Genomic DNA, 25,066 nt, shown 5'->3' on the forward strand with positions numbered 1-25,066 from the left:
CGACCCACTACAGGGGAAGTGATTGACCTCAGAGGAATGGCTTCTGGGTACCGGGAGGCATGGTCCACCAAGACCAGGATGAATCTGTTGCCCATGGCTGTCTTGGGATCCAGAGGTCCCACAATGTCAATACTAACCCTTTCAAAGGGGGTACTAACCACTGTAAAAGGTTGGAGGTGAGGGTTGTATTTCCTCCCAATCTTGCCACTTGTCTGACAAGTTTGGCAAGACCGACAATAAGCATCAGAGTGCTTGTGCATTAGGGGCCAATAAAAGTGGGTGAAAAGCCATTCAAAGGTCTTGTCCTGCCCCAAATGTCCAGCTAAAGGGACATCATTAGTCAGACCCAGTAAGAATGCTCTAAAGCACTGTGGTACCACCAGCACACGGGCTGACCCAGGCTCAGCATCCTTAGGCTCACTATACAGAAGGCCGTCTTCCCAATAAATCAGTTGAGATCCTGGCTCCTTGACAGCCGCCTGGTCTTCAGCCTGCTTCCGCAAACCCTCAAGAGAGGGCAAATCTTCTGTGCCTCACAGAATGCCTTCCTGGTGGGTCCCCCCTCCTGCTGCCACTTTGACAGCTCAGGGTCCTCCCCCAGCTCAGTCACCTGTTCCCCTTTAGGCTCTGGGGGGCGTCACCCTCAGGTTCAGCCTCCTCCCAGACTGTGGGAACTTCTGGGGCCGGTTTCCCACGCCCCTTGCCCTTCCTCTTTTTGGCTGTCCCCTGGGCCACTGTTTCAGGCTCCTGGGGCTTCTGGCCACCCTGATGGGCTGCATTGACCGTTTGAATATGCATACCCACCCAGGCTGACATTTCCAGGTCATTGCCAAGCAAACAATCCACAGGCTTGGTTGGACTCGCAGCTACCTTCAAAGAACCTGGGACCCGCCCATTCAAAGGGAGCCTTCACCACTCTGCACATGCGCTCTGAGTTGTCCACTGCAACTACTCTATCTGCTTTTCAGACACCATGTGACTCCTCACTGTAGTCACAATGGCTCCTGTGTCTCTCAGAGCCTCCACCTTCTACCCTTTAATGGTCACCCACTGACTGTACATTTTAGTGTTCTCAGGCAATAGGTTCTCTGGACCATCTTGCTGTCCCCTAGTGAGACAAGGGTCATCACAGCTGGCTCCCACCCACCTGGAACCAACCCAAATGCTATGGCTCCCACCCACCTGGAACCAACCCAAGTGCTATGCTGGCCAATCGCTGTGACTGAGCACCAGTGGGTACCAGTGCACCATTAGGACATTTGGGATCCCCTCTCATATGACCCACTTGGTCACATGCATATCACTTACTAAGGGACCCCTCTCCACAGTTTTCCCTTTCGAGAACCATGGTTTCTTTTCTCGGGGGCTAGGAATCCTTGCCCTGGGAACTAGGTTGGAGCCTTCAGAGAACTCCCACATTTACCCTTACCCCCTTTCTTCTGAGAGGGACCTTGCCCATACTTGGCATGGTCTCCCCTATATCTCTTATGGATCCTGGTGCTCCCCCAATAGTTTGCTCCCTGCGCAAGCTTTCTGGGATCAGTCAGCTTGCTGTCAATCAGGTGCTGGAGCAGCTCTTGAAAACATAAACTCTATAACTGCTCCCAAGCAATTAAATTGTAAAGCCCCTCTTACGTTGTCACTTTACTTCCCCTCATCCAACAATCCAGTGACCTGCAAAAAGAATCAACATATTCCAACCATGTTTGGGATTCCTTCCTCTTACAGGCCGTAACCTTGTCCTTAAACTAACTGCTCTGGGGTGAGACAATACCTTGTGAGTACCTGAGGATCCCCTAAGGATGTCAGAGTTTCCCTCCCCTCTACCTCAAAGTGCTTCCACAGACCCGTCCCCCAATGACTTTCAGGGAACAGATTCATATGGAGAGTAGACTCATACCCTTTGAACCACACAAACATGTCATCCTCCCTTTTGTAATCCTTCACAAGGTCTTTAGGAATGTGCACCCTCCTCTCAGGCTGTACTGTGATATTGCTGCCGCCATCCCTACTGAACTGGTTCCTTTGATCCAGCTCCCTCAAGCTGAGCTCGTGAGCCAGCAGTATCTTCTTCTCCTCTATGTTCATCCTCCTTTCTTCCACCTCCCTCTACATCCTAAACTTTTCCAACTCCAACTGGTGAGCCCTCTCTGCCTTTCTTTTCTGTAACTCTTCGGGAGTCAGACCCTTGGATGACACACTTCTACCTGTCCTGGAGACTCTCTCCTTGGACATTAAAGGCCCACCTACTATACCATTATGTATGGATTGTACCTCCTCATCCTCTTCCTCCTCCTCCCCCTCTGTGTCCCCCTCAGCTTCCATGGCTGTTACCCAGGCCCATCGTGCCTTCTGCAGCTCCTCCTTCCTGGTGGAGCCCTTACTGGGAAAGGCAAGATTCTTGCAGAACTGCCTCAACTGAGCAAGTATATAGCTCTCCAGTTTCCATAAGTCAGAAGCAGCTCCAGCGGATGCATCTCCAGATTGAGACATGATGAAGAATCAACAAAAGTGCAAACTTCCAAGCCAAAAAAAGGGTTCCCAATGAAGTTTAAAAGTCAATCAAGGATCAACAAAAATATGGATGTAGGGAAAAAAAAAAAAAGAGAAAAAGCAAAAACAAGCTGTATGTGGTCATGTAATAGTCTGCACTGAAAACAGTAGTGTACACTTAATCAGTGTAGGTCACGTAATGTACAAATACAAGTTCAAATCCTTACTGCTGATCAGCAATGTTAAAATGGGGTCTTTGTTGGCAGTCAGATTACCCCCTGTCCAAGCAAAGACCCTCACTCTAGTCAGAGTAAAGGAGAATCACACTCTATTAACCCCCGCTCACCCCCTTGGTAGCTTGGCATGAGCAGGCAGGTTTAACTTCAGAAGCAATGTGTAAAGTATTTGTACCAATACACACTGTATTACAGTCGAAACACTGCAAAATGGACACCACAACAGTGAACAAAAAATAGGTGATATTTATCTATACAAACAAGACCAGAACAACAAAAATCCAACATACACAATTGAAGATATGATTTTCGAAAGAATAAGAGTCTTAGGCCCTCATTATGACCCTGGCGGTCGGTGGAGAAGTGGCGGTATTAACGTCAACAGGCTGGCTGAAAAAAAAATGGAATTATGACCATGGCGGTTACCGCCATGGTCATCCACCACTTCTCCGTTCCGACCGTCATGGCGGAGATGAACGCTGGGCTGGAGACTTGGTTCTCCAGCTTGGCAGCTGTCACAAGACTGCCGGCGGTATCACGACCCGGCTGACCGCCATGGATTTCATGGGTTTGGGAACCGCCATGAAATCCATGGTGGTAAGCACTGTAAGTTCCAGGGAATTCCTTCCCTGGCACTGATATGGGTATCCCCCACCCCCCAGCCCCACCTCGAGTCCTCCCACCACACCCCTGCCACCCCCCAAAAGTGGCAGGACCCCCCTCCCCACCCCTACCCCCAACATTGCCACATAGACACACACCGTACACGCATGCATACACCACCAACACACATACCCGCACACATACCAACAAACATGCCTACCGACACACACACACACAGTCATACACGAACACCCACATACAGACACACATGCACACATCCATACAGACATACATACAGACAGACACGCACACATTTCCGAACACACTACACCCCGCATGCATTCAGACACTCACACACACCCTCTACATACTCACAAGCACACCTTCAAGCACGCCCCCACCCCCTCCCATAACGGACGATCAACTTACCTGGTCATTTGATCCTCTGGGAGGGGACGGGATCCATGGGGGCTGTTCCGCTGCCAGCACCCCGTCACCAGAGCACCGCCACGCCGAATCACGGAACGTGATTCAGTGGGCGGTGTTCTGATGATGGGGCGGTGGAGGTGGAGCAACCTCCACTTCCGCGCCGACCGCCAGTATGGCTGCTGGCGGCTCTCCGTCAGAAAGAGGACGGAGGGCTGCCAGCAGTCATAAATCGCCCACCGGAAAACCGCCTGCACTGGCCGTCTTCAGCACGTCGGTCCCTCAGCGGTCTTTCAAAAAGACCGTCGAGGTTGTAATGACCACCTTAATCCTTAGAAAACAGTGAGAATACTGTTGTTACAAAAAGCATCTGGTTAGCATAAAAATGAATCCGCACAGACGAGCATGCATCGGAAAAGGGTAGCGATACGTCAATTTCTTACTCACAAGCGAGGCTCTGCATTGTATTTTTCTCCGGCCAGGTCAGCAATACGTCATTTTTCTCCCTTGCAGGAGAGTGATGCGTTAATTTCTGAATGGGGGCAGCTCGGATCCATGCATATTCAAGTTGACTTTGACGGCCAGGGATGATGCATGGAAAATCAGGTCGCACTGCATCAGAAAACCATGCTGCCTGGGGATTGCGACGTTATCAGCCTCCGTAAGCGGATGTTGCGCATTGTTTCTCAAGCCACGATGCGTCTATCTCCCAGCCGCGACGCAGGTGGAGCATCGATTTCAGCCGCAAAGTCAGCGACGCATCGTTTATCAACCGCGTTGCAGAAAGTGCGCCAAAACTTTCCCCGCTTGGCGTTCTGTGCGTGGATTTTCAGTTCTTGTCTGCCAACTTCATCTTTCAAGGGCCAGGGACTAGCTAGGGCACCACTTGGCTGTGCAGGAGTTTCAGCAGAGAGTCCAGGTACAGGCAGAGGAAGTCTTTGATGGCCCTGGAACTTCAACAACAGGAGGCAAACTCAGTTCAAGCCCTTGGAGATTCTTCACAAGCAGGAATATACCACAAAGTCCAGACTTTGGGGGTCATTACAACATTGGCGGTGAAAGCCGCATTCCGCCGTGCAGAAGACCGCCAACACACCGCTGTGGAATTCCGCCACAGCTATTATGACCCACAGCTCGGAATCCGCCAAAATTCAGAGACCCACACAAGTCCGCCACACCAAAGGTCACTGATAAACTGCTGATAACAAATCCTCCACCGTCACGCCAACAGAAATACGCCCACACTATCACGACCCACAAATCCATGCGGCAGTCTTTCAACCGCAGTATTCCATTGGCGGTCCACACCGCCGCACTCAAAATACACACACATATACAAAACACAACCACATTGGACAATTTGAAATACACACACCTGATACACATACACACACCACTCCCACACACCCAATACAATATAAAACACACACCCACATCACCCACAAACCCTTACGACCACAAATCACGAACGAAAGCCAGAGGGAGACACAACCATCAACAACACTAGCATCCACAGGCACACAACACCATCACCCACATAACTTCCACGCACCTCACACAACACCCCACTACATATCAGCACACTTATCACCCCACACACCACCCCACATATCACTTACACCACCCCATGGCACGGCAACGACACCCCAGGTTCTCAGAGGAGGAGTAGAGCCGGGTAGAGCCACAGCTATTTGGGTCACAGATGCAGCACACGTCAATTTCAAGGAAGATGGAGCTATGGCGAAGGATAGTGGACCGGGTCAACGCAGTGGGACAGCACCCAAGAAATCGGGATGACATCAGGAAGAGGTGGAAGGACCTACGGGGGAAGGTGCGTTCCGTGGTTTCCAGACACCACCTGGCGGTTCAGCGGACTGGCAGCGGACCCCCACCTCCTCCCCCACAACTAACAACATGGGAGGAGCAGGTCTTGGTGATTTTACATCCTGAGGGCCTCGCAAGAGTAGGTGGAGGAATGGACTCTGGTAAGTCAAATCTTAACTATTGCATCCTCCACCTGACCTGCATGCCACCACATACCCCCACCCTCACCCTCATCACTCTAACTCTTTACAAATGTCCCACCATCAAAAACCACACATCCTAACACCAAGCCCTCCATGCAACAACAAAGCATGGACACCCATCACTGAAGCATGCCCACTGCACATACCCATACACCCCCCTAAACCATCATCACACAAGGTCCCACACAGGAATGCTAGCACTGGGGTACACGGTCACCCACCCATTGCACACCATGACACACACAGATGCAATAATCATGCTTTTATACCCCTGCAGGGCCCCTACCCAATGTCACCGGACAGGAGGGTCCACACATGTCCACACCACCAACAGAAGAGGCCCACAGTGATGACAGCATCTCTGTCCAACTGGATCTAGATGACAGCCCGGCCCATCGGGGACCTCGGGACAGTCGGTTGCCCACACCCAGTCACAGGCCACTACAGACCTTCCCCACTCTGGAAACACCAACACAGCACCCACCCAGTGGGCCCATACCTCCTTCCCAAGGACACGTCAATCAGCTGTGTGTCCACCACTACAGGGAACCCAGGCTAACCCACCACCCCAACAACAACAGGGACCTGGGGGCATTGGCAGTGGGCACACGGTCCAGGGGACGGAGGCACAGGAACACAGGGAAAGTGGGAGGGCTGCTGTGCAGCAGGGGGCAGACAGGCCCAGGGAACCCACTCTCCACGCGGCCCTCTCCTCCATCATGAGAGCCTACCACCACTCCACGGAGACAATAGCAACGGTACTGGCTAAGTTTCAGGAGACCCAGCGCCTGCAGCAGGAACAGTATATGAGCTTCAGGGAGGAACTCAGAACCATCAATTCCACCCTGGGCACCATTGTAGGGGTGCTGAAGGAAGTACTCAACACCAGGAGGGACACTGTGGCACTACAAGGGGCCCCTGACACTAGCCTGGACGATGAACTGCCCACCAACTCCGCCGGCGCTAGTGGACAGGAGGCACCGCCACAGGACCACCACACCAGCACCCCATCCCCTGTAGAGGGAGAACCACCTCATAAACGGTCCCTGAGATCCAGGGCAAAGACAGAGAACGATGCCAAGACCCCCGCCAAGAAATTAGACCACCCTGATTGTCACCCTACTGTCCCACTTTGTCACATTGTCCATCCTTAAACTGCCCCAGCTCCACTAGTCCATGAGGAATCAAAGCAGATGTCACACAGTGGGACCCACATCTGTGAAATCGTAAGGGAAAGTGACAACTCAGTGACTATACACTGGGTGAAAACGACAGACAGTAGAGAGGTAGTAGTGTTTAAGTACATGTAGTAGGCTGGTTTGTATTCTTACCTGTGTCTCAGTGGAAATATTGCAGGATCACTGAGTCCCGGTTGTCCATGTCTTCTTCCTCTGCTTCCTCGTCTTCACTGTCCACAGGCTCCACAGCTGCAACAACACCGCCATCTGGACCATCCTCCTGCAGAAATGGCACCTGTCATCGCAAAGCCAAGTTGTGAAGCATACAGCAGGCCACGATGATCTGGCACACCTTCTTTGGTGAGTAGAATAGGGATCCACCTGTCATATGGAAGCACCTGAACCTGGCCTTCAGGAGGCCGAAGGTCCGCTCGATCACCCTCTTAGTTCGCCCATGAGCCTCATTGTAGTGTTCCTCTGCCCTTGTCCTGGGATTCCTCAATGGGGTCAGTAGCCATGACAGGTTGGGGTAACCAGAGTCACCAGCAAATGGCGAGGGCCAACTGTTAGACACACACTAACCTGGAGGGATATCCCCAGACCCACACAACCATTCCCACTGACTAGCTTCCAGGTGCTCACCTAATAGCCACACACGGTGCCTCTGGAGTTGACCCATCACATAAGGGATGCTGCTATTCCGCAGGATGTAAGTGTCATGCACTGAGCCCGGGAACATGGCATTCACATGGGAGATGTACTGGTCTGCCAAACATACCATCTGTACATTCATCAAATGATAACTCTTCCGGTTTCTGTACACCTGTTCACTCCTATGGGGGGGTACCAGAGCCACATGTGTCCCATCAATGGCACCTATGATGTTGGGGATATGTCCCAGGGCATAGAAATCACCTTTCACTGTAGGCAAATCCTCCACCTCAGGGAAAACGATGTAGCTCCGCATGTGTTTCAGAAGGGCAGACAGCACTCTGGACAACACACTGGAGAACATAGGCTGGGACATCCCTGATGCCATGGCCACTGTTGTTTGAAATGACCCACTTGCAAGGAAATGGATCACTGACAGGACCTGCACTTGAGGGGGGATTCCTGTGGGATGGAGGATAGCTGACATCAGGTCTGGCTCCAACTGGGTACACAGTTCCTGGATCGTGGCACAGTCAAGCCTGTATGTGATGATCACATGTCTTTCCTCCATTGTCGACAGGTCCACCAACGGTCGGTACACCGGAGGATGCCACCATCTCCTCACATGTCCCAGCGGACGGTGCCTATGAAGGACTACAGCAAGCACAGAGTCAAACAACTGAGAGGTATGTAGCCACAGCTTGCACAGAACACCATTCATAATCAAAAAGTGGCCTGTATGTGTGTTGAGTCTGGGCCTAGGTATTTGTGACGCAGTTGAAAATGAAGCCATGTGGGCCCCTGAAATGGCGGCTGCCTGACCTCTAAAGTGGGACAATTGTATGTGAGGTAACTGCGCTGGCGTTGTACACCGTCGCGGTAGGCGGTCGAAGACCGCAGCGCAATGTTGCATTGGTTAACATTGGACCCTATGGGTCCCAGGAGCCAATGACGATGTACGCCGGCGGTGACGGTACGCACTGCTGTGGACGTTACCGCCATTTTCTATCTGCACAATCACTCAATACCTGATCTTTGACAGGAGAGGACCTACACTGCAAGTGCTGCTGTGACTTTGGTCTGGAAGAGACAATGGCTCCAGTGTCTGGGGAAAGGGCCCCTGCCTTCACATCGGAGCAGTTGGAGAAACTCGTGGACGGGGTCCTCCCCCAGTACACGCTACTCTACGGTCCTCCAGACAAACAGGTAAGTACACTGGGAGCATGCTGTATGGGCTATGCCTGTATGGAGAGGGGTGGATGTAAGAAGGAAGGGGGGAGAGTGCAGCGTGCATGAAACGACGGTGAGTGCATGTGCCACATGCCAAGGGTAGGGATGGGGGCCAATCACTTTGAAGGTGCAGTTGGTAATAACATTCTCTTCCCCCTGTACAAATCATGTAGGTCAGCGCCCACCAGAAAAAACTTATTTGGCGTGCCATCGCCAAGGACGTCCGGACCCTGGGGGTCTACCACAGACGAGCACCCACTGCCAGAAAAGATGGGAGGACATTCGCCGCTGGAGCAAGAAGACTGCAGAGGCTCAGCTGGGGATGGCCTCCCAAAGTGGGAGGGGTGCCCGTTGCACCATGACCCCCCTGATGTTCAGGATCCTAGCGGTGGCGTACCCGGAGTTGGATGGGCGCTTGAGGGCATCACAGCAGCCAAAAGGGGGTGAGTACACTCGCATTCTGCTGACTTTGCGCGCAGTGGAGGTGTCTGGGTGAGGGAGGTGGGCTGTGGGTTTCCCTAGGCCAAGGCGAGTTCCGTAGGCAAGGTCCCTCCGTAAGGCAGGCCATGTGGCACCCCACCCCACCTCTATAGAGTGCCAAGTACACCTAGTCATGCCCCTGTGTCATCCATGTGTGCAGATGTCGTCCATAGCCATGTAGGCCATTTCCCAGGAATTGAACAGTGGAGTCCAAGAGCGCAGCGTAGTGCAGGGTGCTTCTGTGTCTGTCGTGTCTGCCAACGGTAGCGGTAATGCATGCACTCAACATGTCTTTCTTCTGTCGTCCCCCCCCCTTTTTGTGGTCTCCCTGTTCTTGTGTGCATTAGCATCATCAGGCAGAGGAGCAGTGGCACCGGAGCACCAGGGGGCTGCATCCCACATGGCCATGGAGGGCCACACTACGGAATCGGACTTCACCAGTTGGACGGAGGGCGAGGGGAGCTCCACGGCGGGGACAGGAGCTGAGACCAGTGACACGGACTCGTCCTCTGATAGGAGCTCCCTTGTGGTGGCGGCAACATCTGTGCCACCCCCATCTACAGGTACAGCCACCACCACCCCTACCAGCACCGGTCTCCCAGCAGCCCCTCAGCCTTCGCCCCGTGCCCGCTCACCCGGGAGGGTGGGCATCACTTTCGCCCCAGGCACCTCAGGCCCTGCCCCAGTCACCCCTGCTGCCCTCAGTGAAGAGGCCATTGACCTTCTCAGGTCCCTCACTGTTGGGCAGTCTACCATTTTGAATGCCATCCAGGGTGTAGAAAGGCAGTTGCAACAAACAAAGGCATTCCTGGAGGGCATTCGTTCTGGTCAGGCGGCCCTTCAGCAAGCTTTTCAGACTCTGGCCTCAGCACTGATGGCAGCCATTGTCCCTGTGTCTAGCCTCCCCCTTCCAACTTCCTCCACCCGACCCAATCCCCTGTACCTCAGCCTATCCCAAGCACACCTACAGACCAGCATGCACACACATCAACACACAAGGGAAGCTCAGGCAAACATAAGCACCACACATCCAACAGGCACTCACGCTAGCATCACACACATGCAGACATAGCAACATCCACCTCCTCCACTGTGTCCCCCTCCTCCTCCTCATCTCCCTCCTCCCCCCTGTCTCGTCTACACTCACACATGCATGCACTACCTCTACAGCCACTACGTCCCTCTCCAGCACACCCACCACCACACCCCGCTCACGTGCAGTCACCACCCCCACTACCATTCACACGTCACCTGTGTCCTCTCCCAGTGTGTCTGTGATGCCCCCTCCGAAGATACACAAACGCAGGCACACACCCCCCCAACAGCCATCCACCTCACGACAGCCTCCAGCACATGCACCTTAACCCAAAGTCATCAAACGAACACCTCCTACAACCACAACCTCTTCCTCCACTCCCAAACCCCCTCCAGCTACCCGTCCCAGTGTGTCCAAAAAACTTTTCCTGTCCAACCTTGACCTCTTTCCCACACCTCCCCCACCCCGTCCGTCTCATAGGTCCCGATCTAGCACCTCAGCCACAACATCTCCGGGACCAGTGGTGCCTGTAGTCACCGGAATCTGGAGTGCACCGGCCACCAGGGCAGCCAGTGTGGCACGGAGCCACAGCACAGACAGTCCCCCACCTGTGAAGCATCAGAAGTTGGCCAGTGCCCGGCGGGAGAGGGGGAAGACTCCAGCCACCAATGCGCTCCCAGGGGTACATGTGGGAGTGTGGATACAGCTGCGACACCTTCCAAGGTGGGGAAGGGGCACAAGAAGGTCAGCAAGTCTGGGAGGAGCAGCACGGCGGAGAAGACCGCCATCATCCCAGCTGCCCAGGAGGCCACCGCCAGCACCAGCCCAGCTGCCCAGGAGGCCACTGCCAGCACCAGCCCAGCTGCCCAGGAGGCCACCGCCAGCACAAGCCGAGCTGCCCAGGAGGCCACCACCAGCACAAGCCACGCTGGGCCATGAAGGACCACCAGCAAAAGCCCCGCTGGGCCATGAAGGACTGCCAGCAAAAGCCCCACTGGGCCATGAAGGACCGCCAGCAAAAGCCCCACTGGGCCATGAAGGACCGCCAGCAAAAGCCCCGCTGGGCCATGAAGGACCACCAGCAAAAGTCCCGCTGGGCCATGAAGGTCTGCCAGCAGCTGAGTCACTACACTGGAGACCGCCGTCTCAAGCACCGGTGAACAGGGCACCGCCATCTCAAGCACCAGTGAACAGGGCACCGCCGTCTCAAGCACCGCTGAACAGGGCACCGCCGTCTCAAGCACCGCTAAACAGGGCACCGCCGCCTCAAGCACCGCTGAACAGGGCACCGCCGTCTCATGCACCGCTGGCCCATGAGCGCCAAGGGCACTGACGCTACTGAGTCCGTCACGGGCAGAATGAAGCTCTTTGGGCACCATGCCCCCTCCAGAACCAGTGGAGAGATCCATCCACTACCTCTGTCCTTAGCAGGATGAAGCACTCTGGGCACAATGCCCCCTTCAGAACCAGTGGAGACTGTTATACACTTGAGAGACTGTGGCTTTGCACTCCCCAGGATGGAACAGTGGGCAGGCCAACCACTGTATAGACTTGACAGACTGTGGCTTTCCACTCACCAGGATGGAACAGTGGGCAAGCCACCCACTGTGAAGACTTGAGAGACTGTGGCCTTGCACTCCCCAGGATGGAACAGTGGGCAAGCCACTCACTGTAGAGACTTGAGAGACTGTGGCCTTGCACTCCCCAGGTTGGAACAGTGGGCAAGCCACCCACTGTAGAGATTCGAGAGACTGTGGCTTTGCACTCCCCAAGATGGAACAGTGGGTATGCCACCCACTGTAGAGACTTGAGAGACTGTGGCTTTGCACTCCCCAGGATGGAACAGTGGGCAACCCACCCACTGTATAGACTTCAGAGACTGTGGCTTTGCACTCCCCAGGATGTAACAGTGGGCAAGCCACCCACTGTAGAGACTTGAGAGACTGTGGCTTTGCACTCCCCAGGATGGAACAGTGGGCAAGCCACCCACTGTAGAGACTTGAGAGACTGTGGCCTTGCACTCCCCAGGATGGACCAGTGGGCAAGCCACTCACTGTAGAGACTTGAGAGACTGCGGCCTTGCATTCACCAGGTTGGAACAGTGGGCAAGCCTCCCACTGTAGAGATTCGAGAGACTGTGGCTTTGCACTCCCCAAGATGGAACAGTGGGCATGCCACCCACTGTAGAGACTTGAGAGACTGTGGCTTTGCACTCCCCAGGATGGAACAGTGGGCAACCCACCCACTGTATAGACTTCAGAGACTATGGCTTTGCACTCCCCAGGATGGAACAGTGGGCAAGCCACCCACTGTAGAGACTTGAGGGACTGTGGCTTTGCACTCCCCAGGATGGAACAGTGGGCAACCCACCCACTGTAGAGACATGAGAGACTGTGGCTTTGCACTCCCCAGGATTGTACAGTGGGCATGTGGCCCTCTCGTGAATTTGGCGTTGTGCACTCAACAGGCTGAGGTGCCCCCCCCTTTCCCTCCCCCTGAGGTGCCTGTTTTGTTGCTCTCTGATGCCCCTGCAGTGTTCTCTCCGTCATGGTCGGGGATCTTGTGTGGGCCTCGCCCATACCGTGTGGGCCCAGTGTTCCACTGACTCAATTGGAGCACTACCTGGACTACTATGGTTGATATATATTTTGTACATGGTGTATATACATATATTTTTGCCTACTTGATTTTAATATATTACAATGGTTACACTAATTTTCTATATTCTTTGCATTCTTCCGGAGGGTTGGGGGGTGTAACTGTGATGTATCAATATTCATTAGTGTGTGTGTTGTAGTGGGTGAGGGTGGGGGTGTTGCTTGTGTGTGTCCCTGTTTTCTCCCTCCCCCCTCCCCTGTGTCGTAGGTGCAGTACTCACCGTGGTATACGCCGCTGGCGTTCATGCTCCTAGTAGAGGAGCAGGAAGACTATTGCAGGGAGAATTTGGAGTTCCGGGTCCATGGTGTCCTCGTGGGGTGTGTAGAGGTGAGCGTTTTCCCTTCGGAATTCCTGTTTCTGCCTTGTTTTTATCCGCGGTGAATACGCCCCGGAAAAGGTGGCTGATTGGTGGGTTGTAATAGTGTGGGCAGTACATTGTCTCCCGCCTGTCTGTTGGCGGTAACCGCCGCGCTGTTTGTTTGTACCGCCGTGGCGGTCGGTGTGTTAAAGTGGCTGTCTTTGTTGGCGGTTTCCGCCACGGTCGTAATTGCAAATTTTTTACCGCCGGCCTGTTGGCGGTCTTACCGCCGCTTTAACACCGCCCACCAGGGTTGTAATGACCACCTTTGTCCCCTTTCACAGGAAGAAGCAGCAACTGCAGGATAGCCCAAAAAAGCACAGTCACAGGCAGGGGAAGCACCTCTCAGCTCTTCAGCTCAAATCCTTGGCAGAGGTTCCTCTTGAGTCAGAAGTGATCCAACTTTCAGGGGTTTTGGTTCCACTACTTATACCCCTTTCCGCCTTTGAAGTAGGCAAATTTCAAAGGAAACTCTCTCTTGTTTGTAAGATCCTGCCTTGCCGAAGCCAGGCCCCAGGCACACACACAGGGGTTGGAGACTGCATTGTGTGAGGGAAGGCACAACCATTTCATGCTTGAATCACCACTCCTCCCCTCCCCCTTAACACAGATGGCTTATCAGGATATGCAAGCTACACCCCAGATCCCTATTGTCACTGTCTAGAGGAGAGGTACAAACAGCCCAGCTATCAAACTGACCCAGACAGGGAATCCACAAACAGGCACAGAATGGTTTAAGCAAGACAATGCCTACTTTCTAGAAGTGGCATTTTCAAATACACAATCTAAAAACAACCTTTACCAAAATATGTATTTTAAAATTGTGAGTTCAGAAACCCTAAACTCCATATTTCTATCTGCTCCCAAAGGAAATCCCCCCTTTAATAACATTTAAAGGCAGCCTTCATGTTAACATATGAGGGAGATAGGCCTTGCACAGTGAAAACCGAATGTGGTAGTATTTCACTGTTAGGACACATAAAACACATGAGTATGTGTCCTAACTTAAACATACACTTGCACCCTGCCCATGGGGCTACCTAGGGCCTACCTTAGGGGTGCCTTACAGGTATGAAAAGGGAAGTTTTAGGCCTGGCAAGTGGGCAGACTTGCCAAGTCAACTTGGCAGTTTAAAACTGCACACACACTCACTGCAGTGGCATGTATGAGCCATGTTTACAGGGCTACTCATGTGGGTGGCACAACCAGTGCTGCAGGCCCACTAGTAGTATTTGATTTACAGGCCCTGGGCACCACTAGAGCACTGTATCAGGGACTTACTAGTAAATCAAAATATGCCAATCATGGAAAGCCAATTACGCATACATTTTACATAGGAACACTTGTACTTTAGCACTGTTTAACAGTGGTAAAGTGCCCACAGTATCAAAAACAGCAAAAGCAGAGTTCAGTACACATAAACAACCTGTGAAACAGAGGCAAAAAGTTTGGGGAGACCACACAAAGGATGACAAGTCTAACACATGCCAACAAATCGATCAATAATGTGGCCAGTTACATTTTGTCCCCTGCAGCCATGAACCTGCAGTTTGAGGCAGTTGATTTGGATTACAGAAATGACCTTTGTCAGAGTGTCAGACTATTAGACATGGCAATACCCTGACCCCTCACGTATACTGATGTTGATGGAAGCAGCTGGCCATCTCAAAATATGAGATATGTCAGGAGACAAATTCCAAAATTTAAGTTCCTACCTGCATGAGTCATCCTCTGCATAGTTCTGGTGCACATAACCGATACAATGCTCATAGCCATCGCCGATGTGCAACTACCAATGCTATAAACAACATCTACCCACTAGTAAAGGTAAATTAGCACTTGTATAGCACACTACTCACCCGTTAGGGTCTCAAGGCGCTGTACTCATACCGCTATGGAACCCCTCCTGGCTTTTCCCTGTGAGGGGCCCACTTCTGAGCACCCCCAGGGTGAAGCCAGGCATCCAAGCGCTGTTGGGGCCGTTGTGGAGATTAAGCAAGCTATTGCCCAGAGTTGCAGAGTGGGACCCATGAATTAGATTAGGCACCGAGGCGAGAATTATCTGGTCAAGGGGAATTGAGCCCAAGACCTGCCGAAGCGGGACTTGAACCCTGGTCTTGAGCCAGATCTCTGCTTCAGGGTCTGCCGCTCTAACCATTGAGCCACACTTCTCCACTAGTAGGCTACCCAAACTCATACATGCCTAACATTAGGGAGGTGTGAGTGTGTACTTACCCCGATGTGGCTGCTCTGCTGCCCTCAAGTACCCATCCACCTCAGGGTAGGCCACCACCAATATGCAGGCCATTGGGGGGGTCAGGGTCTGACAGGCACCCCTCCCTCATTGGGAGGACTTCCCCAGCTGGGCCTCCGTGGTCTTCCAGGCCCAGCACCTCAGGTCCTCTACTGCTTTCTGCAGTGGGTGTTCCACGAGACATGGACTCCCCAGGGTCCGCACTTGCTTGGCGATGGCACACCAAATACTCGTCTTCAGATGGGCGCTGACCTGCATGGGTGACACAGACAGAAGGAGAAAGTCATGTAGAGTGGCATCACACCAATAGCAGTGGACTTTTCACATCAGACACATCTCAGGACCACACAAATGTGTCTTAATAGCACTTCCACATCTACTCCTTTGCCTTCTGCCTGCGTCTACTCCGTGTGCATCTTCTTCAGGCCATTCAACCCTACACACATCACCATCATTCAGGACAGGAATTTTGGACTCACCTGCTGCTCTGGTGCCCCATACAGCTGTCAGTATAGAGGTAGGACCCCATCCACAAGCTTTTCTAGTTCCTCCTGGGTTAATGTAGGGGCCCTATCTCCTGCGGAACATGGCATATTGCCTCCCAGAGACAGAACACAGCAGCACATGCAGTGGAGGTCTTGCTTGCATGAATGTCAACAGTATAGTGAGCTATGCAACACAAAATGGCTCAGTTGCCAGTCCTTTAGCAATTCACACTGTAGAACTGGGACCATGTATCATGGCCATTCCCTTGCAGATGTGATGGCAGCCAACAGCACAGTATACATAGCACTGACATATGAACAGTGCCACCTTCCCTGATGGGCAATATGTCATTGCCACAAACCCACAATGAGGGATAGCTGAACCTAACACTTCCACTGATGGCACACACCAGGATGAGCTATGTCACAAGGCAGACAGGAGTATAGTTCACATGCAAGACACTTCACACATACCTGTAAATCATTGGTCTACTGTTGAATCAACTCTGTCCTAGAGTCAGCTACATCCTCATCATCTGCCTCATCATCAGTGTCCGTGTCACCATCATCAGCCACAGGTCCAGCTGCCACCACCACAACATCTAGTAATGGTATGTGACGTATTAGAGCCAGATTGTGTAACATGCAGCAGGCAACTACGATCTGGCAGACCTTCAGTGGTCTGTAGAGCAGGATATCTCCTGAGACGTGTAGACACCAACATCTGGCCTTTAGGAGACCATAGGTTCTCTCGATGACACTCCTCTTCCTGCCATGGGTCTCATTGAAATGGTGTTCACCATCTGTTGTTGGATATCTCACTGGTGTCAGCAGCCACAGAAGGTTGGGGTAGCCAGAGTCACCTGTGTGCACAAAGGTTAGACCTATCACAATACTGGTAGTGACACAGTGTATAATGTGAACAGAGGTGTCATAACAGTTGCACACATACTATTGGAAACATACGAATGAACCATTCCCTCTCTCTCTGTAGTTGTGCCATCATGTGTGGCACATTGCTGTTCCTCAGGATGTAGGAGTCGTGCACAGATCCAGCAATCTTGGCCTTCACTTGTGAGATGTGCTGGTCAACGAAACACACCACCTGGCCATTGATGGAGTAAAAGCTTCTTGTGTTCCTGTATACTTGTTCATTCACCCTGGGAGGAAGCAAAGCAATGTGGGTACATCTATAGCCCCTATCACATAAGGCGTCCTCACTGTACACAGTGGACTGATATGGAAGGTAACTCATGTTGACAGTGGAACTCGGCTATAGTTGGGTACTGTGAGCTGTGAGGGATGGACCATTGGGAATGGATGTCTTGTAAATGTGGATCTGCTACGGTCATTTGTGTTCACATGCCAGTTGGGTACACGCACAAGGGAGGATGACAATGTACTGCATGTGTGTTGGCTCAGTAACAGTGACTCCTATCATCATGATTGTCCCTGTCTTGGTGTATTTGCAGATAATTTGATGGTGCTACTGTGGTTCCTGTCTTGATTGGTGGCTCCCTTGACACAGGATTTGAGGATGAGTCTGCCCTACTACAAAACTTGCTGCATGTGCCTCCCCTGTCAGTCCATCATAAAGGCTTTTGTTGGTCAATGGTTTAAGAAAGCTGACATATTACACAACAGTTAATGCATATTACAATAAAGACAGGTAAGCAGTAGTTGTGCTCAATAGTATTTGTCGTGACTTACAAGTGCAATGGATGATGAGTAGGGTCATGGTGGTTAAAATCAGAGCAGTTGGCTCAGCTGTTAGTAGTACAGATCCAGTATCCAAGGACCCTGGGAAAATAAAGAGAAGACAGTGGACAATGAACAGGCTGTGTCAGTGGCACACAAGACAGAATGTTCAGGAGAGTCTCACTTCCTGGCAGTGGTCTTGGTCTTGGCATCAGCTCCTGCAGGATGTTCGGATGGATGACCTCGTTTGCAGGGGGTGTTCCTCAGCTACAGAGGGAGGGGTGGTAGTGGCCTGTGGGTATTCTGGCAGGGCCTTCATTCCACTATCTGAGGCACAGATGGTATATGGCTAGTGGAAGGGGCCTGCTGGTGGGAGGGGGATGCATGCTGGATGGATGTGAGTTCCTTTAGCACCCCTGCAATGGTCTCAATGGTGGCATTGAGAGCCTGCTACTGCTGCATGGCCTCCTGGTGGTATTCCCTCTGCAGCCTCTGATTCTCCTGCAAGGTGGCGAGTATCTGGTCCATCTTGTCCTGGGATTGCCAGTATGCTCACAGGACTTGGGAGATGGCCTCCTGGCCAGTCCTTTCCCTTGGGGGCCCCATCCCTCGGCCCACAGGGGTCCTCCCACTGCCCCTGGCCCCCCTGTGTCTATGCCCCTGGCACTTTGTGCCCATTCCCAGCTACACCAAGACTATCATCGTCTTGGGTGTGAGGGGTAGACTCAGATCCCTGTACTGTGGAGCACACTGTTGTTTGAACAGTCCTTGAGACACTGGTTTGGGGACAAGGGGTTTCCTGTTTTGTTACCACAGGGGTGGGGGGCTCAGATGTGGGCAGGGTGAGGCTGGTGGTGGTGGACTGACCGGATGTCCCAGATGGGTCAGGTATGTCATCAATGTATAGACATCCAGATCTGTAGTCCTCACTGGGGCCTTCAACCTGGGGATGGCTGTCTGTCTCTGGCATCCTTTGCATGGTGGCAGTGGCAGGGGTACCTATGGATGGAGTGTGGAGGTGTACTTGTTAGTATCATTGTATGATGCATAAATTGGCTTGACTTGCTTCCCCATGATGGCAATGACATATGTGGCAGTGCAGACATTGTTAGTGGGTGAAGGATTGTGGAATAGGTACCATGCTCCATTTAGGGTTTTGGATTGTGGCTAGCATAGCTGTCATTGTCATGTAGTGGTGCACAGTCGAAGCATCCAGGTTTGTAGCTGTTGGGATGGTTTTAGGTGCAGGTGTTCCACTGTGAGGTGGGACTGGCATCTTTCGATGTGTGGGGAGTTATCCATTGTGGGAGTTGTAGTGCTTGCCATTGTGAGTGCTATCTGTGCAATCGGGCTGGACTGTGTGGGAATGGTGGCAGTGGGGTGGTGTGGTATGCAGTTGAAAGGCATTAGGAGATTGAGTGGTGTGAGGAAGTGTGAGGTGGGTTGCATTAGGGAATGATAGGGTGGTGGAGACGCATGCTGTACAGGAGTCGTTGGTGGCAGGGGAGTGCTAGTGACTTACCGGACTCCAGTCCTCTTATTTTTCTAGTCAGGCCCTCTGGATACAGTATGTCCAAGACCTCTCCCCACAATGTGAGCTCGGGGGGAGGAGGTGGGGGCCCATCACAAGCCTTTTTTATGGCAATGTTATGTTGTGATGTGATGGTACGCGCCTTCCTCCGTAGGTCATTCTACCTCTTCCTAAATCCTCCCTTGTGCGTGGATAGTTGCCCACTGAATTGACCCAGTCAAAGATCCTCTGCCATAACTCAATTTTCCTGGCAATGAACGTATGCTGGACCTTTGCTCCGAACAGTTGTGGCTCTACCCTGACAATTTCATCCATCATGGCCCTCAACTCTTCACCTGTGAATCGTGGGTGCTTTTGAGGGGACATGGTGGTAGTGAAGTGGATTGGAGGGGGTGTTGTTCGCAAGGGTGATGTGTTTGGTGCTTGATGGGATGAGTGGCGTGTTTCAGCTGGTGTGGTAATGGGTTGGAGTGTTTGTTTGCAGTTGTGCTATGTGTGACGTGTCTGTGTGCTAATCGGGTATACGTGCTATATATTGATTATGGCAGTATCTCCTGGTCTGTGTGAGTCGTTCCTTTTGCAAAAGTTTGTGGAATGTGTGGGGGGAGTATTTTGTAGTGGTGTGTGTGGGTGTGTCTGAAATCTGTATGAGTCTGTGGGGCATTTGTACTCAACAATGTGGCTTTGGATTCTTCTTGAGGTGTATTTTTGAGCGCAGCGGTCGCACCGCCTATGGTTTACTGCTGAGGAAGGAGTGCTGTGCTGATTTGTGGGTCATTATATGGTGGGCGGTGTGTTTTCAGCCTGGCAGTGCTGGTGTTGAGACTGCCTCTCTCCCGCCTTCGGTCGGCCGGTTGGTGTTGTTGGATTTTTTACTGTTTTTGTGACTCATAATACAGTGGTTGTCAGACTGCCAACACTGGTGGTCTTTTGGCGGCTGCTACCACGGCGGTCTTCAGAAAACACCGCCAAAGTCATAATGAGGGCCTAACTATAGTTTAGTCACATTTTTGCCACAAACAAGCAAAAGATTTTATTTGTGTCAGATGTGATGCTCCATCACAATTGTGAAGGTGGTTACATTACTCCTATTACAAGTGACACAGCATAAAATGCAATTATAATACAGTGGATGCTCCCAACTTCACATTTGTGGATTAGTATTATAAACAGTCAATATTAAACATGTGAGCCAAAATAACAACAAATATAGGATAAATGGATACACATTTGATAACTAACATATTAAAATATGTTTTAATTTAAAAACATTTAAATTTATGCTAAAAAAGAATTTTGCATGATGTCTTACCCATTTACAAATGTGGAAATAAGCCAATCTGTTTTCTGAAAAGTGTATTCTATAAGCATTATTTATTGTAAAAAACAAAAAAAAACATGCAGGAATGTGAAAACATTAGTGACAAGGTAAGAAATAGCAAAAACACATTAATTTCATATCCTTTGTTATGTCCAGATGAAATATCAATAATGAAGAAAAATAGATTCCTTGAAGGGACTTTTACTGATAGAATGTTTTGTCATTAAAAAAACAGATATTTTGTCCTACCTATTTCAAGGGCAATATTTTCTAATGCATTTGGAATTTGATGGCGTGAAATTCTGTCACATATATGTTGGAGTATCCCATCTGCAAAAAACAGACTCAAAAAATGACTCATTTTGAAATATTGAAATGCATCAAAGTTAAAACATGTATAATTGGAATTTTATTCAATTCGAATCAATGTGTCTAAAATTTTAATGCAATGTTGGATCAATATTTGACTAATCAGAAAGCCAGATTTAATTTTTTTTGTTATATTCACATTGGTAAAACAAACTAACATTAAGGGGGGGGTTTGGACGGGAAATTGCACTCTAACAAAACCCTGGATGGCTTTTTACAAAAGGCCGTTGGGGAACTTGAAAGAGAAATAGAATTAGTGCAACGTCGTCTTGCTGCCCCTCCTTCTGCATCCATTAGTTCAGCCCATGATAGCCCAGTCCCACAGCCCCACCCGCGTCTAGAGCTCCAGTCTGTCCCGATTATCCATTCCCCTTCTCCATCCAAAATTCCCCAAGAGACCCAAGATGACACTCCAATTGCACCTGCCATTTGTGCCGCACCAACTCCATTGGTCCAGTGTCCCCCAATAGAAGGTTCCCTTACTTTAACTGAATCTAATACCAAAGGGAAAAGGAAGCGTAGGGAACCTGTCCTCAAAAATAAACGATCTAGAACCTTGAGTCCCTCTAATCTGGCCCAACCTTCTATCAATGGTATGGCTCCAATCTCCTTACACAATACCAATAACTCCCATGCAAATGAGTTCATTAGGGATCTCATAAGAGATGAGCTCTCTAAATTACTTCTTCCTATCTCCAACCGTCTTCAAATAATTGAGGACAAACTTGATAGTCTTACGAGCAGTCAGCTACCAACAATTTCTTTACCTGTAGAAATTCATCCTAATCATGACTAATCATGACTCTACTGTTGCCATTAGTCACACTGGCCAAATACCCAAAACTTTTCCTCCTATTCTAAATCATGACTGGCCTAGTTCTGCTAAAACCCCCAGTATCCCGACGAACAAGCCCCATATGGCCTTAGCTCCCTTATTAAAAGGAACCGCCACATGGATCAATCCAGCAACTAACTCGGGAGACGGCCCCCCTATTAGGGAATCCTCACATCCAGCACACCAGAAGATGGATAAGAGTAGTGACTCTCAAGAACCTAAGTGCTTCATTTACCACCTGAATCATGCCCTTATGTTCTCATTAAATCAAATGTTCCTGAACTCAAACCTCATTTTTCCGAATCCTTCATCGAACTCAAAAATAAGGTTATCCACTGGTTGCATGTGAATGCGGGGTTTGCTTTTTCCATGTCATCTTCAATATTGATGGTGAGAAGGGTAGGGTGGGTGGGCCCTCTAGCGAAGATCGGTGTTGGGGATTGTATTGTCATTAATTTTAATTCCCCCGATCTTGTCCATCGACTTTCTTCAAATGCTAACAGACTTTATCCTACAACTGGCAAAACTTCTCTTTGCAGGTTACAAGTGTTTTATCCACCTTCTATGTCGTCCTGGAGTACTCAATGACCACCATTATACGGGGCCGGCTCGGTTTCTCACACACTGCCCACCCCCGTAATTGGTCCTAGACGTCCTCTATCCACTCTCTCTGAGGCAGATTGACTAGGAGATGCCTCTCAGGATGTGGTATTGTCTAACTGCGAAGCTGAGTCCATTTGCCCTATTGGTCTTAACATCTCGGCCGATTTTGTTGTCCCGGGTTCACCCAAAAGTTTAACATGTCAAGCAACTGAGGAATGCATCTCTAATCAGTCAAACGCTCCCTATACCTTGGGTCACACCTGCATGGTCAACTCACCAAATCCAAACACTATTGGGGTTATATCCAGCGAGGTTCTAAAGACACAGAGTAAGAAATCTTCTGATCTTAATCCACCCGAGGGAAGCACCATGGTCCTTAACAGTCCCCCCCCCTAGTATTCTATATGCCCAGAATAAAGTTGGGTCCTCATGCTCAGAGGATCTCGATAAGGTGCTCAGCTGGAATATAGCTGGATTGGAAAGCAAATTACATAGCCCAGGTTGGGGTAACCTTATTGATGATCACTTGATTTGCCTTTTTCAAGAAACATGGGCATTAGAACCCAAATATAGACTCGGTTTCAAAAGCTTTTGGGTTCCGGCCCGTAAGTCATCTTCTGGGAGACCTTCGGGAGGGTTGCTCGTGTGGCTAAATACTTCTCTCAGGTGCAAGATAGAAGAATTAGACACTGGTTGCCCGGACCTGCAAGCCCTATCGTTAATGATTTCTGAAGAAAAACCCCTCCTTTTAATTAATATCTATAACAGGAATGTGAGTCCCCACTTTGAGTCTGACGTTCTGTCGAATTTGGACTATGTTCTTAAAAGTAAGCCCTCCTCTTTTGTTTTAATTGGAGGAGATTTTAATGTTACCTTCGAACCTAATCCTTTAGTCCAAGGAATTTGTAAAGAAGAGGATGCCCATTGGGGCATCCCCCAGTTAGTCTCCAACAAAGAACCAAGATTGAACAAATTTGCACGCCTTTTGGCTGACAATGCACTAGCTCATGGCCTCCGAGCCTGTAATGGCCGCTCACACTCGGATGCTATTTTGCGACCTACTTTTAGGCGCGGAAAACATAGCAGTCGCATCGACTACATACTTCTTGATATCCGTCTTTGGCGTTACATGGTAGATATGAGGGTAGATGAGCAGCCCGTGAGCGACCACGATCCTCTGATTCTATCAACCAGAGGTCTTTTTCCTTCGTTTATAGTGCCTCACTCTAGGTCCAATGTGTCCCAACTGCCCCTAACCAATAATAGATGCAATTTAAAATGGGAATCTGTTACCTCCTCCCCTAAACATTTAGCATCCATTTACAGCTTGCTTGCGAATCATATGGAGTGTATGATCCGGTTAGATGAGTCTGAGGAGGGCGATAGCCTTCTTACAGCCCACACTGATCTGTTCCAATCTTTAAAACAATTTTTCACTAAAGAGACTGTTAACAACTCCAATAAAAAACACAATGCCCTTTGGTTCAATAATTCTTGCAGAACAGCACAACTAGCTCTCCTGGATGCAATCAAAGAAGGCCATGCTGCGACGCTGAGAATAGCCAGGGGTGCTTACAAGAAGGAATGCTCAAAGGCACGCAGAAGCTGGGAGGAGGCCAGATGGGCCACTATTCTGGTTTCAGCCTTATCTAATAATACTTCCAAGTTTTGGAAACTAATAGCTGATAATGACAGTGACTCCCCAGCCGCGCCTGGCTCTACATTCCTCTCAGCAACTTGGGTAGAGCATTTTGGGCAACTTTATGGAGGTCCACCAGAAGTTTCTCTGTGGCCCCCCAATGATTCAACAAACCAAGAGATCATTCCAATTTCTTTTTCTCTTTCCGAAACTAGAGCTGCAATAGACTCCCTGAAATGGGGGAAGGCTCCTGGCCCAGATAAAATTCCAGGTGATTTATATAAATCTAGACCTGATATATGGGCTCCCTACCTCAATTTTATCTGCAATGCTATTGCAGCAGGCGCACCAGTTCCATCTACTTGGAAAGGGGCTGAAATTGTACCGATCTTCAAAAAAGGAAATCCAAACATTCCGGCTAACTACCGTCCAATTAGTCTCCTCGATAACTTCCAAAAAATGTATGCGAAACATCTTCTGTCCCACCTTGAGGAATGGATTATAGAGTCTGAAGCCCTTTCTGATTTACAAGCGGGTTTCAGACCCGCAGTGAGCACAGTTGACCAAGCTCTAAGATTTATGTCAATAAAATGGAAGAATGTTGACCTGGGGGGAGGTAACCTTTACGTGGTCTTTATAGACCTAAGAGCCGCATTTGACCTGATCCCCAGGAATCTGCTGTGGTCAACATTATTAAACATGGGAGTGCCATTTGGCCTCCTGAAACTCATAGCTCAGTTGCACCAAAATACCTTTGCCCAAATCAGGTGTGGACAGGGGGGCGAGCTGACTGACCCTGTAGCTATCAAAAAAGGAGTTAGACAAGGTTGTGTTTTGGTACCTACTCTTTTTCTGCTCTACATTAATAATTGCATCCACTACCTAGAGAACTGCATAAATGATTCTCCGAAACTAGGTGGGGAAAAAATCCCCTGCCTGCTATATGCAGATGATA

Source organism: Pleurodeles waltl, chromosome 10 (genome assembly GCF_031143425.1).
Source record: "Pleurodeles waltl isolate 20211129_DDA chromosome 10, aPleWal1.hap1.20221129, whole genome shotgun sequence".
Taxonomy (NCBI): Eukaryota; Metazoa; Chordata; class Amphibia; order Caudata; family Salamandridae; genus Pleurodeles; species Pleurodeles waltl.